The sequence below is a fragment of the Manacus candei genome, unplaced genomic scaffold (assembly GCF_025592945.1).
Source record: "Manacus candei isolate 608988 ecotype Guabito, Panama unplaced genomic scaffold, ASM2559294v1 h1tg000117l, whole genome shotgun sequence".
Lineage (NCBI taxonomy): Eukaryota > Metazoa > Chordata > Aves > Passeriformes > Pipridae > Manacus > Manacus candei.
Window position 1 is genome coordinate 939,037 of NW_026138165.1, and position 9,668 is coordinate 948,704.

Here is a 9,668-nt window from a genome sequence, read left to right on the forward strand (position 1 = left end):
CTGAGGGATGGGATGGCATCCAGGGGGACCTGGACAGGCCAGAGAAATGGTCCCAGAGTGTGGAGAGATAAGGCTAAAAGTTAACACAGAATAGGAATTAGAGAGGAAAACCAGCTGCTGCTTCCCGGACAGCAAAGAGACTCCAGCTGCTGCTTCCCAGCTGGGATAAGGTCACGATGCCCCACAAAACTCCCCAGGCACCCAGAAATAATTGTAACACTTCTCAGTAGAAACCCTCAAACTTCTCCAAAACCTTAAAAATAGCATAAGAGATAGTTGGAAATGGGGAAAGAATTGTGGGAGATTTCCATTGAAACTCCTGGGATCAATGGAGGGGTTGAACCTGCCTTCCTCCCCCTCAGGGACACCTGTGCTGGGTGGGAAGTGTCAGCTCTGCGTGTTAGTCACTGCTTGGAAGGACTAGAGCTGGCTTTTGCTACCTAATGTAGTTGTGGATTGGTTTGGTTTAGAGGTTGTGCTTTGCTTTGCTTTAACAACAATTTTGACATTGTTTGAAGTGTGTTTTTGCAGCCAGACCCTGTCCCTGACCACCACGAACCTTTAGCCTGTGCCAATTTGTATTAATAAAGAGTGTTATTCCGCAGACTGTTGGAGGGAGTTCTTTATAAAGGTGCTGCCAGTTTTGTTCATGCTGGAGTAACTGGTGGAAATATCCACTGAGGGGTTTTCCTTTGGCTGTGACGTGTCAGTCCCCAAAAAGGACCCTGGAATTCCCCCCACCTGGTGGATCTGTTTGGTGGAGGGTTCCTGGGTGGAATATGGGACAGACTAGATGGGACTGACAGGGTTTTGTTTTGCCCTGGGGCACCAGCAGACAAACAAATCCCCAAGAGTCGGGTGAATTCCCCTTCCCCCCGTTTCCCGGCACACACGGGAATCTGCTGAGGTTGGACAAGACCAAGGTGGTGCAACCAGGTCAGGGCAACCCCCGGGATCGGTGCAGGCTGGGGGAGGAAGGGATGGAAGAACCTGCTGGGAGAGGGCTCTGGGGGTGCTGGTGGGTGACAAATGGGACACGAGCCAGCCCGGAAACCCCCCGTGTGCGGGGCTCATCCCGGGGCAGGGGAGGAGGGGAATGTGCCCCTCTGCTGCCCTCAGGTGAGACCCCACCTGCAGTGCTGCCTCCAGCTCGGGGGGCCCAGATCAGGAGGAATGGACCTGTTGGAGTGGATCCAGAGGAGGCCACAAAGATGCTCTGAGGGCTGGAGCCCCTCTGCTCTGGGGACAGGCTGGGACAATTGGGATTGTTCATCCTGGAGAAGAGAAGGCACCAGAGCGACCTTAGAGCCCCTTCCAGTGCCTCGAGGGGCTCCCAGAGAGCTGCAGAGGGATTTTGGACAAGGACCTGTAGGGATGGGAGAAGGGGGAATGGTTTCCCACTGACAGAGGGCAGGCTTAGGCGGATATTGGGAAGAAAGTTTTCCCTGTGAGGGGGGAGGCCCTGGCACAGGTTGCCCTGAGAAGTTGTGGCTGCCCCTGGATCCCTGGAAGTGTCCAAGGCCAGGATGGATGGGGCTTGGAGTAACCTGGGCTAGTGGAAGGTGTCCCTGCCCATGGCAGGGGGTGGCACAGGATGAGCTTTAAGGTCCCTTCCCACCCAACCCAGTGCATGATTCCAGGATTCTGTGCTGAGACAAGTCCCTGTTGTGGGCAGTGACTGTAAACCAGTCCATTATCCCAGTCAAAACCAGGACAACAGGACAGACACCTCCTGCTCAGTCTGGTCCCCTCCTCGTGCAGCTACTGAGGGGCTCTGGGAAGCTGAGGGCACCAGGAAATTGGGAAGGGAGACGTAAATGTGGGGAGAACAGGCCCCCATTTTCTCCTCCCCTTTCCCTCTGGGAGTCACCACGACACCTCCCTGCGGGTCACGGCCTGAGGAGAACGGCCAGGCCCCAAATCCATTTGGAACCAGAGGGTGGGAAAAATCTCACAGCAGGGACTGCAGGAACAAGAGGAATTTCCCCAGGTGCTGCCAGCCCTGCTCAGGGGGAAGGAAGGAGACAGTCCAGGGGGGATCAGCTGCACCTCAGGCACCCTGCTCACGTCTCTCGTCCATCTCTCTCTCAAACACCAAACTGGGGACATTTCCCTCTTCCAATGAGCTGCTGATGCCACAATTTGGATGGTCCAGAGTGGGATCATTGGTGTTGAGGGTCTGTAAATGCCTCTTTCTTGAGCGGCTTCACCTCCCCTGGGCCCCTCCTCAGTCAACGTTCCTCAATTATCCAACAAACGAGGCACGAAGCAGAAAAGGGCAAAAGGAAAATCTTCCAGGTCACTGCCGGCTCCTGGGGAAAATGCAAGGCAAACAGTCAAGTCATTCAGCTGAGATGTTTTCCCAGCTGCCTCACAATGGTCTCTTGTGTGTGGTCAGGGGCCCGTAAGGATGGAAGGTGTTGTGGAACTGTGGCCAAAGGTGAGTGGAGAATTGAGGCTGTGTCAGGTGCCGGGAGCCCCCGCTCAGTGGCTGTCCTTGATCTGTGCCCACGGGGGTCCCAGCCCAGAGGGGCCTGTGAGGCGGGTGGGGAGGGAGGGAGAGTGGGGCGGGAAGGTGCCATCCTGCTGAGGGCCAGCGCTGGGCCCAGGGCAGGGCAGGGCCATCCCTGGGGACAGGGGCACTGGGGCAGCTGTGTGCCAGGGCCAGCCCAGTGTGGAGCCAGAGCCCTGCTGGGCTGCCAGTGCCTGGCCCCCCCTGCCTGGGCCAGCTCAGCAGAGCGGGGCCCGGCTGATGCGGGAGGACACGGTGTGCCCAGCTGGGACAGGGGCAGGGCCAGCAAAGGACATCTGCCCCTCTGGGCTCTGCTCGGGGAGGCCGTGGCTGGGCCTGCACCACTTGGGGGCTGCAGTGCCCGCAAATGGGCTGGAGCCGGGCACTGCCACCACCCCAGCACTTCCCTGGGCCCAACCCTTGTGTGCCAGGGCCAGCATTGCCCAGTGCTCCCCAGTGCCTGCCCAGACTGGAGATCCCAGTCACCCGCCTGTGCCCGTTGCCCGTCAGCCCCTTTATCTCCCAGCTCCCTGTTTCCCTGATCCCGGGCTCCTGGTGCCCCAAGAAGGGGGTCAGTGCCAGCTCTGCGTTCAGCCAAGGGGCTGGAGTGGGAACAGGGACAATTGTGCTCATACATCCTGCGTTTGGGGCTGGGCTGAGCTCTGGGGTGTCCCAGAGGGAAAGCTCTGGAAGGGATGGGCAGGAGGACATGGGGGGATCAGGCTTTGGGGGCTGTCTGAGGATGGATTGTGTTGTGTGGGATTGTCCCCACAGGGTATGCAGCTGCTTTCAGCTCCCTGCCCACCCCCTTGGCACCCCCAGGGGCCTGGGCCCTTCCAGGGGCAGCTGCCCCGTGCAGGAAGCTGGAGGGATGCCGGGGAAGGTGGCTGGATGGGTGCCGCAGGCGGGATGGACTCTGTGCCAGGGCTGGGCTTGTGGCCAGGGCTGGGGGCTGTGCCCAGCCGGGCTTTGCCCCGGGGGCTCTCGGGGAGGGGGCAGGGAGGAGTCCCGGCAGGGATAAATGTGCTCCTGCCCTTGTGCAGCCTCAGCCAGCGCTGCCCAGGCCCAGAGGAAGATGAAGGTCGCTGTGCTCAGCGTGGCCCTGCTCTTCACCATCCTGCTGAGCCCCCCGGCAGATGCCAAGGTGAGGCCCCCATGCCACGGCCATGGGCTCAGGGATGGGCCCCTTCCCAATCCAGGGGCTCCCCCAGAACTCCCCAGCACCCCCAGCCCCGGGCCAGGCCACTTTCTTCTGGCCACAATTCCCTCTCTCCTTCCCCTTCCCACAATTCAACTCCTGCTGCTGCAGCTCCGCTTCCTCACGGGATGCTTGCACCCGGCTCCGTCCTGGCACAGTCCCAACACTTCCTGCTCTTTCTGACCCCAAATCCCACCTTTTTGGGACTCCCCATCCCATCCTCTTGGTCCCCTGGGGCATCTCCCCACCATCTCCTCTCTTTCCCAGCCAAGGCAAAGGTCCAACCCAAACTGGGTGGAACTGGGCCAAGCCCCACTTGAGTCCAAGGAGGACAAACAGGCCCAAGCTCCACCCTGGGCTCAAGTGGGACAAGGCCTGGCCAGGCTGAACTGGCACCAACTGGGAAATGCCCTGCCATGGCCCCTTCCCAGGGCCTTTCCTCCAGGCTTTGCCCTCAATGCCTTGCCTTTCCCCCTGCACTGGTGTCCCCAGCTTGCCTGGGAGCCGCAATCCCAAAGAGCCCCGCTCAGCCCGGGGGGCAGCCGGGGCTGGAGGGGGTGGGGACACCCGTGTCCCCCCCAGCCCCACAAGGCCAACCCCAACCAAGCCTTTGCTCTCCTCCTGCAGCCCATTGAGGTCGACAGCGTCCAATGTGGGGAGGTAAGTCTGGGAGTTGGGGGGCACCCAGTGTGGGAAGTGGGGGGCACTTTGGGCCCCCCATCCCTTCCTGGCACTGGGGACACCCCAGTGACCAGTGACGTCTCCTTGTCTCTCTACAGGGAGGCGTCATCGGCGGCCCGGTGGGTACCAGGGCTTGTGCTGGGCCCAGACCCTCCCCTCTGGTGGCCACTACCCTCCAGGCCATCCCAGTGCTCCCCAGTCCACCCCAATGTGCACTGGGGAGGCCCTTCCTCAGGGCCCCCACTCTATTCCCACACACCCCAGTCCACCCCACCACCACACACACAGGGCATCATTCCCACACCATTTCTTCTCTTCTTTCTCCTCTAATCCTTCCCCTTTCCCATTGCCCATGACACTCATGTCCAGAAATCCCCTTCCTTGACCCCTCAGTCCCAAAGACCCTCCCAGTCCCTTCCAGTTTTCTCCCCTTCCCCATTTCTCCTGCCCCCACCCCTGCCCTGCTTCATTCCCTGGGTCCCCTCCACTGCAATCCCTTCCTCCTCACCTGCATCCCCCACAGTCCCATCCCTTCCACACCCCAATGCCCATCCTCTGGGATCCCCAATTCCACCCACTTCACCCTTTTTGGGTCCCCTCCTCCTCCCCCCCACCCTCCTGCAGGCCCTGAATTCCCCTGGCTCTCCTTGTCTCCATCCCCACCCTGGGCCTTGCAGGAACAGGGATCCCAGGGGAAACTGGGTGCAGTGGGGCTGGGGGGAGCAGAAGGGATTTTCCCCCTCAGACCAGGGGCCAACCCTGGGCTGGGGGGTCTGGGGACACCCGTGTCTCTCCCCCAGCCCCACAGGGGCCAATCCTGCTTAAACCTTTGCTCTCCTTCCCCAGCCAATCTCGGGACAAGGAGGAGGTGGATGTGTTGGGGTAAGTCCTGGAGTTGGGATGTCCCCAGTGTGGGAAATGGGGGGAAATGGAGTCCCCCCATCCCTCCTGGGCCTGGGAACACCCCAGTGACCAGTGACACCTCATGCTCTCTCTCCAGGGAGGCATGGATATCGGTCGAGTGAAGAGGTCTGAGGTGGGTACCCCGAGTTCTGCTGGGCTCAGACCCTCCCCTCTCATGGCCACCACCCTCCCCAGAATCCCAGTGTGTCCCAGTCCTGCCCAGTGTGCCCCAGTACAGCACAGTGTGTCCCAGTTCAGCCCAGTTTGTCCCAGTCCAGTCCAGTGTGTCCCAGTTCACCCCAGTGTGTCTCTAACCCTGCCTTTGTCCCCAGCCCCCCGTGGCTGACCAGGTGGAGCTGATGCGCCAGTGACGCTCGGCTGCCTCTCTGCATGTCCAGGTGAGAAATATGGGAGGCTCCTCAGCCCCCCAAAGGAGCCTGGCAGGGCCCTGGGGGGTCCCTGAGCCCTCTGCAGTGGGCAGAGCTTGGGGACAGCAGAGGGACACGCAGGGGGCTGTCCCTGCTCCGTGTCCCGGGGCAGCTGGACAGAGCTGCCCCCAAGCCTTGCCTTGCACTGGGGGCTCTGCAGACCCCCAGGCTCACCGGGAGGGCAGGGAGGGGCTCGGGGAGGTGTCAGAGCATCCCGGGCTGGGGGGCTCTGGGGGCCACATGGATCTCAGCATCCAATTCCCTTCTCCTGCCCCAGCTCCCTGCAGACAGACAGGGTGGGGACAAGGCCCCTCCCATGTCCCTGTGGGCACCGGGGGTGACGTTTGGGGCTCTGTCTTTCAGGACTGGAAGTGGTGGTGACACCCGTGTCCTGGCCCCCTCCAGCGGCATGAGGAGATGATCATCCCTGGAGGACCCCCCTGATCCCCTGGGTGCCCTGGCAATTTCCCTGCAAGAATCAATAAACCCCTGCAGCAAAACAAATGCTCTGTGTCTGTCTGGGTGTGTGTGTTCCCACCTCCACGGGTGCCTTCCCGTGTCCATGTGTGTTCCCACGTCCCCTGGGGCACCCGGTGGTTTGGGGGCACAGCGGGAAACAGGGTCTGACTGGGGCTGTCCAAGCACCGTCCCCAAGGAGCACAGCTTGGTGTCGGGGCAGGGGAGGGTCAGGGACAATCAGCCAAGGCCCCTCAGTCCTTCCCTGTGCTCTGGGAGGGATGGGAAAGGGGATCAAAGGAGCCAGCGGGTGTCAAATGCCCCCAGATCTCAAGGGCCAGGCTCGGGGCTGAAGGGATGGAGAGCAGCCCTGCATCCAAGGCCATGGGGATAGTGGGGGATGAAAAGCAGGATGGGAGCCAGCAATGGGAGCTCACAGCCCACAACCCCCCCGTGTCCTGGGCTCATCCCACAGCGTGGGCAGCAGGGCAGGGGGGTTCTGCCCCTCTGCTCCGCTCAGCTGAGACCCCCCTGCAGTGCTGCCTCCAGCTCTGGGCTCCTCTGGCTGTCTGCAACGCACCCACCCGCAATGGCAATGGCTTGGGGGGATTCCCCTGCCAGCCCTGGCATCTCCTGCAGCTCCATGGGCTCCTCAGCACAGCACAGACACGCACCTCTTGGGGCACTTCCAGAGGAGGCCACCAAGGGGATCCCAGGGCTGCAGCACCTCTCGCATGGAGACAGGCTGAGAGAGTGGGGGCTCTTCAGCCTGCAGAAGAAAAGCCTGTGGGGAGACCTCCTTGGGGCCTTCCAGTACTTCAAGGCAGCTTTTTAGAGACATGTGGGCAAAGGGTTCAGTAGGGCCTGTCCTAATAGGACAGGGGGTGAGGGAGTTAAACTAAAAAAGTGCAAGTCCAGACCAGAGATAAAGAAGAACTATTTTCTAGTGAGAATGCTGAAACACAGGAAGACATTTGCAGGGAGGTGGTGGATGCCCCATCCCTGCAAACATTCAAGGCCAGGTTGGATGGGGCTCTGAGCAAGGTGATCTAGGAAAGATGTCTCTGCTCCCCCTCCAGGGGATCCCCCGCCCTGTGCTCTTGGCTACCAGAGTGATGGGCAGCTCTCAAAGGATGCAAGTGCCCAGAGAGCAGAGGGAACACACAGGACCTCTGTTAGCAGGGACATCTTCAGGTGAGGTGGGAATAGTTTGGATCAACATGCTCAGGCTCCACTGTTTTGCCTCTCTGTGGTTGCACAGAACTGTCAGAAGAGACTGATAACCACGAGGTGCCCCAGTGTCACAGGGTGCCTTTGGGTCCTTTAGGCCCTGCATTGTCACAGGCTTCTCCTTGCCATCAGGAGGCCAGGAAGTGTCCGAGGTGCCCCAGGGCACCAGGAGGTCCCGCAGGTCAAGGGGTAACCTTGATTCCATGTGTCCCTGGAGTGTCCCAATGTCCCCATGGCTCCAGGAGGCCCCGCTGTGCCACAGAGGAGCAGCATTGGGCCGATATCAAAGGACCCAAAAGCGATGTCGCTGTGAACTCTTGAGGGCTGGAAGGAACTGGGGAGACCCGAAGGCCCAAAAGAGCCGGGGAGAGCCGAAGGCCGAGCCGTGCCCCGGAGCCAGGCAGAGCTGAGAAACAAAAGGAGCCAGGAAGACCTGGTAACACCATCCCGCCCCGGCCCTGCATTTCAGGATCAAGAAATAGGTTTGTCCAAAAGCAGGTGGGGTGGTGGGAAGGGGCAGAGGCAGCAGAGCCCAGCGCAAAGCGAGCGGCTCCAGGCACGGCTTCTCCCGCCCGCCGGGAGAGCGCAGGGGCAGGAGCCCTTTGCCGGGTCTGGCTCCCGGCGCTGCCGGCGCTCGGCGGCTTTGGGGTTTGGCTTTGGGGTCTGACGGGAGGAATTATTGCTGTGGTGGTGGGTGGCAGAGGGGTTGAAGGACTGGGCACGAGAGGGATGCCTGTCCCCTCAAGGGACAAGTGCACAGACAGGGATCAGGTGTTCCCGCTGGGCTCAGACACCAGGTCTGTCCAGCAGCACCCAGGGAAGGGAGGGAGGATCATCGTGCTCCGTTCCATCACTGTCACCAGGTCCAGTCACTGGGCACAGACAGCAGGTGTGGTGGGTTGGCCCTGGCTGGACGCCAGGGACCCCTAAAGCCACTCTCTCACTCCCCTCTGCAACTGGGCAGAGGAAAGAAAAAACCCAGCCAAGGATTCATTCATGAGCCAAGAGCTGGCAGAGGTCACTTCCTGATCACCTTCACGGGCAAAACAGACTCCAAGGGGGGATATGAACTGATGCAGAAAAACCTTGGAATAACAGAACTGCTCAGAGACTTGGCATCTTTAAGCAGCAAGGTATTTGTTTCTTCAGCATTGGGAGCAAGGCAGCTCCCTGACCTTCCTGGTGTTGTGGAAAACCCCCCCTCCTCTGCAGGATCCAGGCTGGGGGTGGGGGGTTTGGGGGATCCACCCTACTGGATGCTGGGGGTCCCAGGGGGGTGGGGTTAATCAGAGGGCCCTGGGGGTGGTTTGGGGCTCTGGGGGGGGGGGGGGTCAGGGGGTGTTTTTGGTGGTCTCCCTGACCTTCCTGGCACTGTGAAAGAACCCCCTCCTCTGCAGGATCCAGTATGGGGGTGGAGGGGGTTGGGGGTCCCTGGTGGATGTTGGGGGTCCCGGGGGGGGTTGGGGGTCCCAGGAGAGGTTTGAGGGTCCCGGGAGGGGTTGGGGGGATATTTTGGGCGTTCCCTGACCATTCCAGGCCGGGCACTTGAGGCCGTGGGTGCAAGCAGGGAGGGGGGAGTGCCCAGGGGGTCCCAGTGACCCCCAGGGCCATCGAGGAGCTCCACTGCGGGTTCAGGGTGTCGATCTGCACCTGGGTGATGTCACCGTGACATCACCGTGACAACCATCAACAACCACAGTGATGTCATCGACACACAGAGTGATGTCATCGACACACGGAGTGATGTCATCACACAGCTACCCCCAAACATCAGCGTGTTCCCCTGTGACGTCACTACGTTCCCCTATGACATCAGCACTCTCCCTATGACATCAGCACATTCCCCTATGACATCACCATGGTCCACTATGACATCACCATGTTAATCTATGACATCACAATTTCCCCTATGACATCCCCATGCTCCCTATGACATCAGCACATTCTCATATGACATCACTCTGCCCTCTATGACATCACCACGTTCCTCTATGACATCACCACAGTCCTCTATGACATCACCATGCTCCCTGTGACATCACCACGCCCCCATGACATCACCACGTTCTCCTATGACATCCCCATTCTCCCCTGTGACATCACCACAGCCCCTATGACATCGCTACAGTCCCTATGACATCACCACATTCCTCTATGACATCACCATGGTCCCAAATGACATCACCATGCCCCATATGACATCACCGCGCTCCCCTGTGACATCACCAGGGAGGGGTACATGGAAGAGATGGCTGGGGGG